Here is a 16,813-nt window from a genome sequence, read left to right on the forward strand (position 1 = left end):
TAGGGGCAACTCCAGAAGCTGCCATTTCTGTCATTGCCCACCTGGTGGACTGCAGCTGTCCTACCTGGACAGGATTGACATGAGTGATACTCTTGGTTCTGCACACCACCAGTAGGAGGCCCACCACTGCACTACATAGGCTATTAAACCCCAAGAAGTAATCACTTCTAAGTCACTGCTAAGAGAGGGGAGGGAGCGCTTCATTTGATCTGATCCAAGTCCATATAGTGTAGGGAGAAGGAAGGAGGGGGTGCCTAACAGGAGCCCCACCTCAAAACACATGGGAGTCACACCCAAGACTCAGGGTACCTTGCAAATTATTGTAGTGTATAGTATTGTGCAGGACAGTGATGCATTCCTTGACATATTGCACAGTGATGTGAAGGATGGTTTTGTAGAATGGTACATCAGACCCGCAAATTGACTCCAGAAAAGCTAAAAGTGTATAGTGAGGCTTATGGATGATTGTCCTGGAACTATGACCCTCATTACAACCCTGGCGGTAAATGCCGCCTACTGCCGTGCCGACAGCTGCCAATATACTGTGACTTCGGCGGTATTCCGCTACAGGTATTATGACCCACACTAAGAAATCCGCCACTATACAGACACCCACACAAGTCTGCCAGACCAAAGGTCAGTGATAAACTGGCGGCACCAAAACCCACACAGTTACGCCAACAGGAATATGCCCACAGTATCACGACCTACGAATCAGCGCAGCGGTCTTTCAACCGCGGTAAACCATTGGCAGTACACACTGCGGTGCTCAAAATACACACACACACACTTACAAGACACCACCACATTGGACAATTCAAACTACACACATACACACACCACACCCACACCACTTTAAAACACACACCCACATTACCCACAAACCCTTACAGCTAAAAAAGAGATAGCAAGCAGAGAGAGACAAGCCAGGAGCACACACTCAATCAGAGGCACAATACATCATCACCCATACACCATCCACACACCTCACAACACAACACCCCACACATCACCTCATACATCCTCACACATACCACTCACACCTCATCCATGGCACCCCAAAGACACCCCAGGTTTTCAGAGGAGGAGCTAAGGGTCATGGTGGAGGAAATCATCTGGGTAGAGCCACAGCTATTCGGATCACAGGTGCAGCAGACGTCCATTGCTAGGAAGATGGATCTATGGTGGAGGATCGTGGACAGGGTCAACGCTGTGGGGCACCACCCAAGAACTGGGGATGACATCAGGAAGAGGTGGAACGACCTACGGGGGAAGGTACGTTCTGTGGTTGCAAGACACCAGGTAGCTGTACAGAGGACTGGTGGTGGACCCACACCTCCTCCCCCACAACTAACAACATGGGAGGAGAAAGTCTTGGCAATAATGCATCCTGAGGGCCTCGCAGGAATAGCAGGCGGACTGGACTCTGGTAAGTCAACTTTCTACTACTTTATCCCCCCACCTTACCTGCATGCCATCACAAACTCCTACCCCTACCCTCACCCCCATCACTCCACCACCTCACACATACCCCACTATCACAACCCACCCATCCCAATACCAAGCCCTGCTTGTAACACCAATGCATGGACCCCCATCACAGACCTGCATGGACACCCATCACCACAGCATGCCCAGTAGAGAGACTCACCCAGCCCACAAAATCACCACGCACACAAGGCAAAGCTGACAGGAAAATCATGTAGGGAAACACATCAATGCACAAGATGGCACACGCAGATACACTAGCACTGCATTTGCATCCCCACAGGATGACCAACCTGGCCCATCAGGGACCCCTGGACAGTCGGTTACCCACAGTCCCAACCCACCACAGAGCTTCCCCCCTCAGGAAACACCAGCACAGCACCCACCCAGCTGGCCCATGCCACTGTCCCCAGGACACATCAATCAGCAGTGTGTCCACCACTACAGGGACCCTAGGCAACCCCACAAACCCAGGAAGATCAGGGACCTGGGGACAGTGGCACTGGGCACATGGTTCAGGGGACAGAGGCACAGGACAACAGGGAAGCTGGGAGGACTGCTGTGCGACAAGGGAGGACAGGCCGAGGGAACATACTATCCAGGAGGCACTCACCAACATCCTGGGAGCATACCACCTTTCCCAGGAGACCATGGGCCAGATACTGTCCAAGTTGCAGGAGACCCAGCAGCTGCAGGAGGCACAGTACCTGGGGATCAAGGAGGACTTCAAAAACATCTACACCATCCTGGTCACCATTGCAGGGGTGCTGGCTGACATGGCCAACACCATGAGGGAGGCAGTGGCACAACAACGGGCCCCTGACACTAGCCTCACTGAAGAACAGCCCTACACCTCTGCTGGCGCTAGTGGACAGGAGGCCCCACCACAAGAACAACAGGCCACCAGCACCCCACCCCCTGCAGAAGGAGAACCACCCTGCAAACGGTCCCGGCGATCCAGGCAGAAGCCAGAGAACATTGCCATCACCCCTGCCAGGAAATAAGACTCTCCTGATTGTCACCCTTCTGTCCCACTCTGTGACCCTGGCCACCTTGAACTGCCACTACTTCCCTTCCTATGCCACATTGGACAATGCACCTGTAATACCAAGAGACTGGACTCTACCCTGGACTTTCCTCCACCATCACCCCAGCCCATTGCACATCCCCCTCTACTTATGAGCACTTAAATAAACACCCTTGGAACACATGCAAATCTGGAGTCTGTCAAATGATTGAAATATGTATTAGTTCAACATTAACAAAGTATTGCAAGTCATATGTACGGTTAAATATACTTTGGAATGACCTTTGGTGGGAAGCAGTACACACAGCAGGAGCCAGAGTGGGACACAGAGATCTGAAAATAGAGATGCCAAAGGGTACAGTAGGTGGCCATAGACATAGGGAAATTAGGCTGCCATGTACAATGTCCAGCAGAAAACTGAAAAGTTAAGTGAACTTACAGTGTCTTATATGTGTGTCACAGGAAGTACTGCTGTATTATATTACTTCTGTTGTCAACATCTTCTTCCTCTGCCTCCTCTTCCTCATTGTCCACAGGCTCCACCGCTGCCACAAGACCATCTCCAGGCTCATCTTCCTGCAGAAAAGGCACTGGCGTCTCAAGGTCAGGTTGTGCAACATGCAACATGCAACGATGATCTGGCACACCTTCTTGGGTGAGTAGTACAGGGATCCACCTGTCAGATGGAGGCACCGGAACCTGGCCTTCAGGAGGCCGAAGGTCCTTTCAATAATCCTCCTTTTATGCCCACGTGCCTCATTGTAACGTTCCTCTGCCCTTGTCCTGGCATTCCTCACTGGGGTCAGTAGCCATGAGAGGTTGGGGTAACCAAAGTCATCTGCAAATATCGAGGGACAACTGTTAGACACACACCCTTAGGGATAACCCCATACCCAGACACCTATTTATACTGTGTGGGGACCTTGGGCTCACCTATTAGCCACACCGGGTGCCTCTGGAGTTGGCCCATCACATAGGGGATGCTGCTATTCCTCAAGATAAAGGCATCATGCACAGAGCCAGGATATCTGGCAATCACATGGGAGATGTACTGGTCCGTCAAACACACCATCTGCACATTCATAGAGTGATAGCTTTTTCTATTCCTGAAAACGTGTTCATTTCTCCTGGGGGGGGGGGGACAAATGCCACATGTGTTCCATCAATGGCACCAATGATGTTGGGGATATGTCCCAGGGCATAAAAGTCAGCTTTCACTGTGGCCAAATCCTCCACCTGGGGGAATATGATGTAGCTGCACATGTGTTTCAGCAGGGCTGACAACACTGTGGTCAACACGTTGGAGAACACTGGCTGAGACATCCCTGATGCCATGGCCACTGTTGTTTGGAAGGAACCACTTGCCAGGAAATGGAGCACTGACAGGACCTGCACTAGAGGGGGGGTACCTGTAGGCTGTCGGATAGCTGACATCAGGTCTGGCTCCAATTGGGAACACAGTTCTTGGATTGTGGCTGATCAAGTCTGTAGGTTAGGATAATGTGTCTGTCCTCCTTTGCCGCAAGGTCCACCAGGGGTCTGTACACCAGAGGATGTCGCCATCTCATATTCAGCCTCAGTAATTGAAGCGTATGGAAGAAAACGGTGAGCAGTGGGTCATATTCACACATCTATTGCACTAATGATGATTTTTTTCTTTTACAGAACCAGTATGTGAATCCAAAAGTCAGTTGCTGTGCCAGTGTCTGCTGTGATGCAGTTAGGTGCCATGCCTTGTGCCCCCCTGAAATGGCGGCTGCCTGACCTGTGAGGAGGGACAGGTGGAAATTAGGTAATTCCGCTGGCGTTGTGTGCCGTCGCGTTAGGCGGTCGAAGACCGCCCGCACTTTCGCATTGGTTATCATTGGGCCCTATGGGTTCCAGGAGCCGATGGCGATGTACGCCGGTGGTGACGGTACGCACTGACGCGGACGTGATCGCCATTTTCTATCTGTTCACTCACTTGCTACCTGACCTTCAAGAGGAGAGGACCTACACTGCAAGTGCTGCTGTGACTTGTGTCTGGAAGCGACAATGGCTCATGTGTCTGGGGAAAGGGCTCCTGCCTTCAATGCGGAGGAGTTGGAGAAACTGGTGGATGGGGTCCTACCCCAGTACACGTTACTCTACGGTCCCCCAGACAAACAGGTGAGTACACTGTGAGCATGATGCGTGGGCCATGAATGTATGGTGTGCTGTGTGTAAGCCACATGTAGGGGGAGGGCAGAGGGGTCCTGGACAGAGTGCTGCATGTATGGTGGTCAATGTATGTGCATAAGGGGATGAGAGGGATATGGCGGGCCATGAGTATGACAGTCCGGACGGTATGACTGATCCTTTTTCTGCTGTCTTTTCCCTGCAGGTCACTACCCACCAGAAAAAGGGTATTTGGCATGCAGTCGCCAAGGAGGTGCGGACCCTGGGGGTCTTTGACAGGCGGAGCACCCACTGCTGCAAAAGGTGGGAGGACCTGCGCCGCTAGGCAAAGAAGACGGCGGAGGCCCAACTGGGCTGGCCTCCCAATGAGGAAGGGGTGCCCGTAGCACCATGACCCCCCTGATGTTCTGCATCCTGGCGGTGGCCTATCCGGAGTTGGATGGGCGCTTGAAGGCATCACAGCAGCCACAAGGGGGTGAGTACAGATTCTGAATACTGACTTTGCGCACGTTAAGAGTTACCTGGGTGGGGGATGTGGGCTACAGGTGCCCCTAGTCCAGGGCGAAGATGGCAGGATAGGTCCCTTGTTGGGCAGGCTCCAAAGCACTCCTACCCCAATAGTGTTAGTGGACATCTACTACTGAGCAGGGTTCTGTGGGTTTCAGGTGTGCAGCTAATGGCAGTAGGCATTGTACCCCATGGGCTGGTGACTATCTTAGTAACTGGTAGTGCATGGCCTAGGGCATAGGGCTGATCCCTGTGTGTTGTGTACGCCAACAGTAGTGGTGTTGCTGGCATTGACAAAGTGTATCCTCTGTCTCTCCCCCCTCTTTTGGTTTTGTCACCCGGTCCTTGTGTGCATTAGCATCATCTGGCGGAGGGCCAGAGGCACCGGCGATGGAGGGAGCTGCATCCCACATGGGCCTGGAGGCCGAATCCAACGATGGTGAGTGCACCAGTGGGACGGAGGGCGAAGGGAGCATCACGACGGGGACAGGAGTGGAGACCACAGACAGCGGCGACTCCTCCTGTGGAAGCTCCTTGGCGGACACCTCTGTGCCCACCTCAACAACAGATAGAGCCACCCCCCCCCACCAGCACCGCCCTCCCAGCAGCCCCTCAGTGTGTTTCCCGTACCTGCTCACCCAGGAGGGTGGGCATCTCCTTCGCCCCAGGCACCTCAGGCCCTGCCCCCGTCAGCCCTAATGCCCTCAGTGAGGAGGCTATTGATCTCCGGAGATCCCTCACTGTTGGGCAGTCAACCATACTGAATGCCATCCAGGGTGTTGAGAGGCATTTGCAACAAACAAATGCATACCTGGAGGGCATTCACTCTGGCGTGGCGGCCCAACAGAGAGCATTTCAGGCTCTGGCCTCAGCACTTATGGCATCCCTTGTACCTGTCTCTAGCCTTCCCTCTCCAACTTCCTCTACCCAGACCCAATCCCCTCAACCCCAGCCTATCCCAAGCACACCTTCAGACCAGCATTCACCCAAATCAACACCCAGAAGTAGCTCAGACAAACACAAGCACCACACTTCATCTCGAAGGCACTCACAGAAGCACCATCCCCATGCAGACGCACCAACATCCACTGCCTCCACTGTGTCCCCCTCCTCCTCATCGTCCACCTCCCTCCCAGTAGCGTCTCCACTCACACCTGCATGCACTAAATCCTCATCCACTATATCCATCACCAGCACGTCCATCACAACACACCCCTCACGGGCAGTCATCACCCCCACATCCATGACACGTCCCCTGTGTCCTCTCCCAGTGTGTCTGTGACCCCTCCTCCCAAAGTACACAAACGCAAGCACCCACCCAACCAACAACCACCCACCACACAACAGCATCGAGCCCATGCACCTGCACCCAAACTCAGCCGACAGACACCTCCTACAACCACTCCCTCTTCCTCCACTCCCAAACGCTCTCCCTCTTCCCGCCCCAGTGTCTCTAAGAAGCTTTTCCTGGCAAACATTGACCTCTTCCCTACCCGTCCCCCCCATCCTTCCTCTCAGGCCAGGGTGTCCAGAACCCAGGCCAACACCTCAGCCACCAAGTCGATGTCCGCTGTGGTACCTGCAACTCACAGAGGCTCAAAGGGGGCACCCGTCAGCCCAGCCAGTGTGCCACCAACCCCTGCAAAGGACAAAACCTTTCCACCACCTGCCAAGGTGAAGAGGGAGACAGCATGCAGCAAGGGCAAGGAGCACGACCCACCCAGCAAAGGCTCCTCAAAAACTCCAGCTGCCAGACCCAAGGTCACACCCCCATCTGCCAAGGTGAGCAAGGGGCAGAAAACACCAGGCAAGGCACTTCAGCTATCGGAGGCTGCAGGTGAAGGCCTGGTGACTACCAGCACAACCGCCAGCCTGCCACCTGTACCGCGGCCAGCACCGCCAGCAGCCCCGCCGCTAGCCCCGCCGCTAGCACCGCTGCTAGCACTGCCACCTGCACTGCCACCTGCACTGCTACTTGCACTGCCGCTAGCACCACTACTATCAGCAGCAGCAGCCCCAGTGGGCAGCCATCCGAGGCTGCAGGAGAAGGGCTGGAGCCTCCCTCAACCACTCGCAGCACCGGCACCCACACCACGGCCAGAACCACCACCTGCACCGCTGCTAGCAGCGCCGCAGGCCCAGCCGCAAGTACCGCCACCTGCACAGCTGACAGTAGGACCACTGCCAGCAGCAGCAGCCCCAATGGGCAGCTGTCCGAGGCGGCAGAAGGGCTGGGGCCTCCCTCAACCACTGGCAGCACCGGCACCTACACCACAGCCAGCACCACTACCTGCACCGCTGCTAGCACCGCCGCAGGCCCAGCCGCAAGTACCGCCACCTGCACAGCTGACAGTAGGACCACTGCCAGCAGCAGCAGCCCCAATGGGCAGCTGTCCGAGGCTGCAGGAGAAGGGCTGGAGCCTCCCACCACCACTGGCAGCACCCCCACCAGCACCGGCACTACCACCAGTTTGCAGCCTTAGCCGCCGCAGGATGGTGTCTAGCCCTGCCTACATGGACTATCATGCAATCTGAACCCTGCAAATCTCGTGCCTCAGACACCCAGGTGAGGGACTGTGAACTGCCACACCCCAAGTGTTGCATCACTGGGCACAAGGCCCCCTCCAGAACCATTGGCGATATGCATCCACTCACCCTATCCTTGGCAGGATGAAGCACACTGGGCACAAGGCCCCCTCTAGAACCAGTGGCGATATGCATCCACTCACCTTATCCTTGGCAGGATGAAGCACACTGGGCACAAGGCCACCTCCAGAACCAGTGGCGATATGCATCCACTCATCCTATCCTTGGCAGGATGAAGCAGACTGGGCACAAAGCCCCCTCCAGGACCAGTGGGTGAAGCCATCCACTTGGAAAACTGTGGCCTTGCACTCTCCAGGATCAAGCAGTGTTCAAACCACCCACTTGAGAGACTTGTGAGACTGTGGCTTAGCACTCCCCAGGACCAAGCAGTGGGCAAACCACCCACTTGAGAGACTTGTGAGCTGTGATTTTGCACTCCCCAGGGCCAAGCAGTGGGCAAACCACCCACTTGAGAGACTGTGGCCTTGCACTCCCCAGGACCAAGCAGTGGGCATGGAGCCCCCTTGAGGAGCAGTGCCGTTATTCCATCTTCCAGCTGAGGTTCCCCCCTTCCCCATCCCCTTGAGGTGCCTGTGTGTTGTCGGACTGATGCCCCTGAAGTGTTCTCTCCGTATTGAGGCAGGAGTCAAGTATGGGCTTGGCCCATGAGTTTTGGCCCAGTGGCCCACGGACGTTTTGAATGGACAATGTACCATCTTATGTACATATTGTATATTTTTGTATATACTGTTTTTCTATTTATTACGTATATCTGCCTATTTTTTAAATATCACTGTTTAACTCAATTCCTTTGGTCCTTGCGTTCTTCCAGGGGGTTACGGGGTGTAAATGTAATGTTGATGCATGTGTTTGTGTGTATGGTGTTGTGGGTGAGGGTGGGGGTGTTGGGTGTTCCGTGTTTGTGTCACTCCCTTTTTCCTCCCCCCATCCCCTGTGGACATTTAGGCCCTCATTATGACATTGGCGGTAAATCCCACTTACCGCCATGCTGACTGCCGCCAACTTACCGCCGCGGCGGCGGATATCCATTCACCATATTATGACACACACACAACAATCCGTCAGTATTCAGCCACATACACATGTCCACCAGCCCAAAGGTCAGTGATAAACTGGTGATCTCAAAATCCACACCATTCCACTAACAGAACAACGCCCATCACATTATGACCCACTAATCACCACGGTGGACATTCAACGGCGGTAAACCATTGGCGGTATATACCGTCGCGCTCAAAATGGACACACAAAAACAAAACAACACCACATTGGACAATTCACACCCACACCACTATAAAACACACACCCACATTACCCACAAGCTTTTACCATTTCAAACCATTGCTAGCAGAGAGACATCAAGACACACTATTCACGCCTATACACCACTCACGCATTCCACATCACACACCCAAACACATTACCCAACACACCCTCACCAACACACCTCACACAACACTCATGGCACCACAAAGATACCCCTGTTTTACAGAGGAGGAGCTAAGGGTCATGGTGGAGGAAATTATCAGGGTAGAGCCACAGTTATTTGGAGCACAGGTGCAGCAGATATCAATAGCTAGGAAGATGGAGCTATGGCGGAGAATCGTGGACAGGGTCAACGCCGTGGGACACCACCCAAGAACTAGGAATGACAATAGGAAAGGTGGAACAACCTATGTGGGAAGGTACGTTCCATTGCAGCAAGACACCAGCTCGCTGTACAGAGAACTGGCGGTGGACCCCCACATCCCCCCCCCACAACTAACAGCATGGAAGGAGCAAGTGTTGGCAATCCTGCATCCTGAGGGCCTTGCCTGAGTAGGAGGAGGACTGGACTCAGGTAAGTCAACTCTCTACTACTACTACCCACCCACCTGCATTCCATCACATACCCCCACCCTCACTCCCTTCACTCCACCACTTCCCACACACCCAACCATCACATCTCACTCATCTCAATTCCCACCCCTGGATGCTGCACCAATGCATGGACACCACTCACAGCCCTGCATGGGCACTCATCACTAAAGCATGCACCCTATAGAGAACTATCCCACCATATACCAACTTACACAAGTGAAAGCTGCCAGGGCAAATCCAACCAAAGAGGGCAAGCCACAGATGCACAATATGTCAGAAACCATAACACATCATTGAGGGACAACATTTAGTCACACACTATCCCATATGGCCCACACCATACCCATATACCAACATATACTGGGTGGGAACCAGGGCTCCCCTATTTGCCACACCCTGTGCCTCTGTAGTTGGCCCATCACATTTGGGATGCTGCTATTCCTCAGGACAAGGGCATCATGCACCGACCCAGGATACTTAGCATTGACGTGGGAGATGTACTGGTCCGCAAGGCACACCATCTGTACATTCATAGAGTGGAAACTCTTCCCATTCCTGAACACCGGTTCATCCTGGCAGGGGAGGACAAATGCAATATGTGTTCCATCAGTCGTCCCAATTATGTTGGGGATATGTCCCATTGCATAGAACTCAGCCTTCACTGTGGCTAAATCTTTAACATGGGGGAAACCAATGGAGCTGCACATGTGTTTAATCAGGGCAGACAACACTCTTGTCAGCACTATTGAGAACATTGACTGTGACATTCCTGCTGCCAAGCCCACTGTCACTTGGAAAGAACCAGTTGCCAGGAAATGGAGTACAGATAGCACTTGCACAGGAGGGGGTATCCCAGTGGGGTGACGGATATCAGATATCAGGTCAGGCTCCAATTGGGCACACAGCTCTGTGATTGCGGCCCTGTCCACTCTATAGTTGAGGATAATGTGCCTGTCCCCCACTGTTGCCAAGTCCACCAGGGGTCTGTACACGGGGGGATGTCTCCATCTCCTATTCATCCGCAGCAGTAGCAATCTACGCGACACAAGAGTGAGGAGCTGATCACAAACTGAACAATGGGGCTACAACAGAACTTTGCATCCTGTAAACTTGTAATGGGTCATTGTGATTTGTCCAGTATGTCCTAATATCTCCTGTGACGCAGCATTATTCCAGGGCCTGCCCCCCCCTGAAATGGCGCCCGCCTGTCCTGCATGGAGGTACAGGTGGAAGAGAGGTAATTCTGCTGACGTTGTACGCCGTTGTGGGAGGCGGTCAGGAACAGCCGTGCAACTCCTCATTGCTTATAATTGGGCACTATGGGGTACAGCGGCCAATGGTGATCAACACTGGCGGTGACAGTATGCACCGTCGCGGACGTGACTGCCATTTTCTAGCTGATTCCTTACTTGCTACCTGACCTTCAATAGGAGAGGGCCTACACTGCATGTGCTTCTGTGACCTGTGTCTTGAACCTATCATGGCCCGTGTGACCAGGGAAACGACCCCAGCCTTCACTTTGGAAGATTTGGACAAACTGCTGTATGGGCCTCCAGACCAACAGGTGAGTACACTATGAGCACAATGCATGTGTCATGAATGCATGGAGTTGTGTGTGTTAAGGCCTCCTGTAAGGGGGGTTGGGTGGATGTCCTCTGGGCGGCGTACAGGTTGTTTGGTGGGCCATGTGTGTTTAAATGGTGATGGAAACGGGTATGGTGGGCCATATGCTTAACAGGCAGGACTGTTTGTCTAAATCTATTTTCCTGTGTCTATTGCCTCTGCAGGTCAGTGCCCATCAAAACAAGGGTAAATGGTGTGCCATTGCCAAGGAGGTGCGGACCCTGGGGGTCTATGGCAGGCAGAGCACCCGCTGTCAGAAACGGTGGGAGGACCTGAGACGCTGGGCATGGAAGACAGCGGAGGCCCAGCTGAGTATGGCCTCCCATCGAGGAAGGGGTGCACGACGAACCCTGACGCCCCTGATGACCCGCATACCGGCAGTGGCCTATCCTAAGCTGGATGGGCGCTTGAGGGCATCACAGCAGCCGCAAGGGTGTGAGTACAGTGCCCATCATCACAACTTAAGAATGGTAGGGTGGTGTCCGGGTGGGGGATGTGTGTCAGTGGGTGCCCCTAGGCCAGGCCTGACATTCCTGCGTAGGTCTCCTGGTGGCTAGGGTTCAGAAGGGATAATCTTGTAACCTAGCTCGTAGGCATCCACTACTGGTCAGAGCTGCATGGGTCCCAAGTGTGCTGCATTTGGCGGTGTGTGCTCCTCCCCATGCCTTGTCCACTAACTATTTCTCTGGTAGTGCAATGGCATAACGCATAGGGCTGTTCCCTGTGTGGAGGGGGCTGAGTACGCCAACGGTGGTGTTGGTGCAGCCATTGACCAAGTGTATCCTTTGTCTCTTTCCCCCTGTTTTTGTTTTGTCATCCTTTCCTTATGTGCATTAGCATCATCTGGCGAAGGAGCAGAAGCACCGGCGATGGAGGGAGCTGCATCCCACAGGACCCAGGAGGCAAAGACCACCAACAGTGAGGGTACCAGTGGGACGGAGGGCAATGGGAGCAGTTCTGACACAGATACCTCCTCCGATGGAAGCTCCCTGGTGGTGGCGGACACTCCTGTTACTACCCCAGCTGCAGGTACAGCCGCCACTCCCATGCCAGCACCGCCCTCCTAGCAGCTCCTCATCGAGTTGCCCGTGCCCGCTCACCCAGGAGGGTGGGCATCTCCTTTGCCCCAGGCACCTCAGGCCCTGCCCCAGTGAGCCCTGCTGCCCTGAGTGAGGAGGCTATTGACCTACTGAGATTCATCTCTGTAGGGCAGTCAACCATTGTGAATGCCATCCAGGGGCTGGCAGCCCAAATGCAAAAATCTAATGCATTCCTGGAGGGCATTCACACTGGATTGGTGGCCCAATAGAGATTGATTCAGGCTCTGGCCTCCTCTCTGATGGCAGCCATTGTCCCTGTTTCTCCTGTCCCCCCTCCAACTTCCACTCCCCAGTCCCATTCCCCTCAACCCCAACCCATCCCAAGCACACATACAGACGAGCATGCACACAAGACAGCACCCAAGAGTGTCATAGACAAACACAAGCACCATACTTCATCTCACAGGCACTCACACAAACACCATCCAGTTGCAGACACAACAACATCCACTATTTCCACTGTCTCCCCCTCCTCCTCCTCCTCCACCTCCCACCCAGTTCTGTCAACAATCACACCTCCAAGCACTACATCATCTTCCACTACCAGCATCACCGCACCAAGCAGAACACACACCTCACTGGCAGACACCTCCACAACAGCCATGCACACGTCCCATGTGTCCTCTCCCACTGTGCCTGTCTCCCCCCTAAAATACACAACCACAAGCACTCAGACACTCAACAGCCATCCATCTCACATCAGCATACAGCCCATACACCTGCACCGAAAAGCAGCAGACACCTCCAATGACCACTCCCTCATCCTCCACTCCCATTCCTTCTCCCTCTTCCCAACCCAATATCCCTAAAAAATTGTTCCTATCCACCACTGACCTCTTCCCTACCCCCACCCCCATCCTTCACATATGGGCAGGGTAGGAAGAACCCAGCCAAGCACCTCAGCCACACACTCCACTGGCCCAGTCGTCACCACACCCACTTGTGGTTGAAAGAGATCCAGGCCACATGTCCTGAAGGGGAAGGAGCCTGCACCAGGCAGCCTAAAGGGAAAGGAGCCTGCACCAGCATGCAGGAAGACCAAGGAGCCTGCCCTAGCAGGCAAGAAGGGAAAGGAGCCTGCCCCAGCAGGCAGGAAGACCAAGGATCCTGCCCAGCAGGCAAGAAGGGAAAGGAGCCTGCCCCAGCAGACAGGAAGACCAAGGAGCCTTCACCAAAAGTCAAGAAGGGAAAGGAGCCTGCCCCAGCAGGAAGGAAGACCAAGGAGCATGCACCAGCGGCCAGGAAGACCAAGGGGCCTGGGCCAGGAACTGTGATGGAGCCCCCTCCACCAACCATGGTTGTGCAGCCATCCGAGGTTGAAGGGAATGGGCAGGAGCCTCCCCCCACCAGCAGCACCACCACTGTGCAGCCGTCCGAGGTTGCAGGAGATGGGCAGGAGCCTCCCCCCACCAGCAGCACCACCACTGTGCAGCCGTCTGAGGTTGCAGGGGATGGGCAGCAGCCTCCCCCCACCAGAAGCATCACCACTGTGCAGCCATCACCGCCGGCTCGATTTTGTTTCAGATGGAATTATTGTGGGCCATTTTGGAGCTTTTTGGGAAGTCTGGCAGTCTCCCTGGCCTTATGGGAAGTCTGGAAGTGCCAGACTACCAGACGTCTCAAAGAGACAATCCAACACTGATTGGCTAGGCTTTAAACAAGCCGTATAATGAAACCTCTTTCTCCTTGGTATAAAATAAGGATTTTACCTGCCTGGAAATCTAAATTTTATGGACAACTAAAGTAAGAGCTGAAGCTGGGCCTGTAAGAACATTACCCTAAGGATAAAAATTAACCTGCACCAGTCTTACCACCCTGACCAGCAGCCATGACATCCAGAGAAGCCCGCAGCAGATAGAACAGCTGGCGGGCTGTTTCATTGCACAGAGCTCTGGCGTTTTGGCGCAGAACGCTGAAAGGTTCATTAAGCATCAGCTTATAAACCATGCCATAGAAAAAACGTGTGATGCAGCCTAACGCAGTTGGTTGCACCCGAAGTATTTAAACAAAGCTCAAAAATATATTGAAAGCACCCAAATACATGTTGGCAGCACTTGGGAAAATAACAGCATGAATTTATAATGGCATTTTATCTTCTGTCACAGTAACAGAGATGGGCTTTATGTGGACACTGTATTTAGAGTGTGTTTTGTGTTGGGCACATACCTTAATTACAGCATACACATTATTGTCCCCACCCCTGCCCACAAGATAGGGTCAAATTAATATTCCAGTCCAAGTCCATATTCACATCTTTTGTATTGTTACCTTTATTTACATTTTATAAGGAAAATAATGCATCTGAACATTAAAATATAATATCGTCCATATTCGGAAACATGTATACTTAACAAATATATTGCTCTTTTATAGTGTTCTTACACAGTCTTTTCTTCATCTTTACTGTTTAACCAGACAGGGATGGGTTTTCCGTGCACCTGTCCGGAACATGGAGTCCTAATTTAAGAAGCCTGCATTGTCTGCGTGCACCTCCGATTTTATGTTATGACTAAATTATGATTTTACTTGCATTATCCTTTTTATTTATATTATTTCTAGTGCTGTCTCAAGTACAATGTGAAGCTCAGCACCTCTGAAATCTAACCTTTCCATTATACAGTAGTGAACATTCTGAAACGATTCATCTTTTAATGTTGCACTATCTTCCAATAAATCACTTGTTTTAGACCCGCAAACCTTCCATAGAAGGTACTTAATGACTTACATACAACTTAAGATACAAGTTACAGACACTTCTATTGGTGTATACTCTGACTGGGCGAGTTTTAAATTTCATAAAATTAAGTAATACATTTTCCTACTGAAATGCAACGCGTTTTGGGCCACATGTGAAAAACATTTTTCTAGTCGCAAATGGGCAGATTCACAGAATCGGCCCATTTGCAACCAGAAAAATGCTTTTTGGGATGTTCAAAGCTCAAACTGCGATTCGGTAACTTGTTACTGAATCGCAATTTGGGTTTTGCGATTCGGTATTAGGAAGGGGCATTTCCAGGGTGTTGCTTCCTAGGGCCAGATGTAGCAAAGGATTTGCGCCTCGCAAACGGCGAAAATCGCCGTTTGCGAGGCGCAAATGCCTCTTTGCTATGCAGAAATGCATATTGCGAGTCAGGACCGACTCGCAATATGCATTTCAGAATCGCAAATAGGAAGGGGTGTTCCCTTCCTATTTGCGAGTCTGAGTGGTATGCAATACCATTTGCGACCGCGTACGCGGTCGCAAATGGTATCGCAGTTACCATCCACTTCAAGTGGATGGTAACCCACTCGCAATTTGGAAGGGGTCCCCATGGGACCCCTTCCACTTTGTGAATGGACCCCAAAATATTTTTTCAGGGCAGGGAGTGGTCCAAGGGACCACTCCCTGCCCTGAAAAAATACCGAAACTAAAGGTTTCGGTTTTTTTTTAAGTGCAGCTCGTTTTCCTTTAAGGAAAACGGGCTACACTTAAAAAAAAAAAAAACTGCTTTATTTAAAGCAGTCACGAACATGGAGGTCTGCTGACTACAGCAGGCCTCCATGTTTGCGAGTGCCTATACTCGCTATGGGGCCGCAATTTGCGACCCACCTCATGAATATTGATGAGGTGGGTCATTGCGACCCCATAGCGAGTTGCAGTCGGTGTCTGAGACACCGTACTGCATACCAATTTGCGAGTTGCAAATTGCGAGTCGCATTGACTCGCACTTTGCAACTCGCAAATTTTTTTTTTGCTACATCTGGCCCCTAATTCGGAATCTAAATGGTAAGTATGATTGTTTTGTTACCGTGAATGCGGTTGCAAAACAATCGCAGCTAGCACCAATTTCAAATTGGTGCTAACCCATTCGTAAACCTTTGTGAATGCTGACCACTGCTTACTCTTAAAAATAAAACTGAAACATATATTTTTTTCTTTTGAAACACAGGCTGTTTTCCTTTAAGGAAAACGGGTTGTGTTGAAAAAAAAAAAATTGCTTTATATAAAAGCAATCACAGACATAGTGGTCCGCTGACACCAGCAGGCCACCATCCCTGTGATTTTTGCGATTCCCAGTGGGTTGCAAATTGCGACTTACCTCATTAATATTAATAAGGCAGGTCTATTTGCAAACCACTGGGACTCACAAAAGAAACTCAAGTGGAGTTTCTTACATTTGGAATTGTGATTCCCTAATTGCGATTCGCATGGAATCGCTATTAGAGAATCGCAATTCCAAATATTCGTACATGTGGCCCCTTGCGTCTCAAGCTCTTTATTTGTAGTTATTATGTTATCAAATACAGAAGCAAGTGTTTTTTTCCTCTTTATTTCCCAATGTTTGTTAGTGCCAACATCTGAGGTGAAAAAGGCTGTTCAGTGCATTTTCGTGGTATGGCAGGCTTGTGCTGGCTCTGCGAGGGCATGCTGGTTTCCACTAGTTGTGACTATGCTTTTTGTGAT

This window comes from Pleurodeles waltl, chromosome 4_2 (assembly GCF_031143425.1).
Source record: "Pleurodeles waltl isolate 20211129_DDA chromosome 4_2, aPleWal1.hap1.20221129, whole genome shotgun sequence".
NCBI classification, from domain to species: Eukaryota; Metazoa; Chordata; class Amphibia; order Caudata; family Salamandridae; genus Pleurodeles; species Pleurodeles waltl.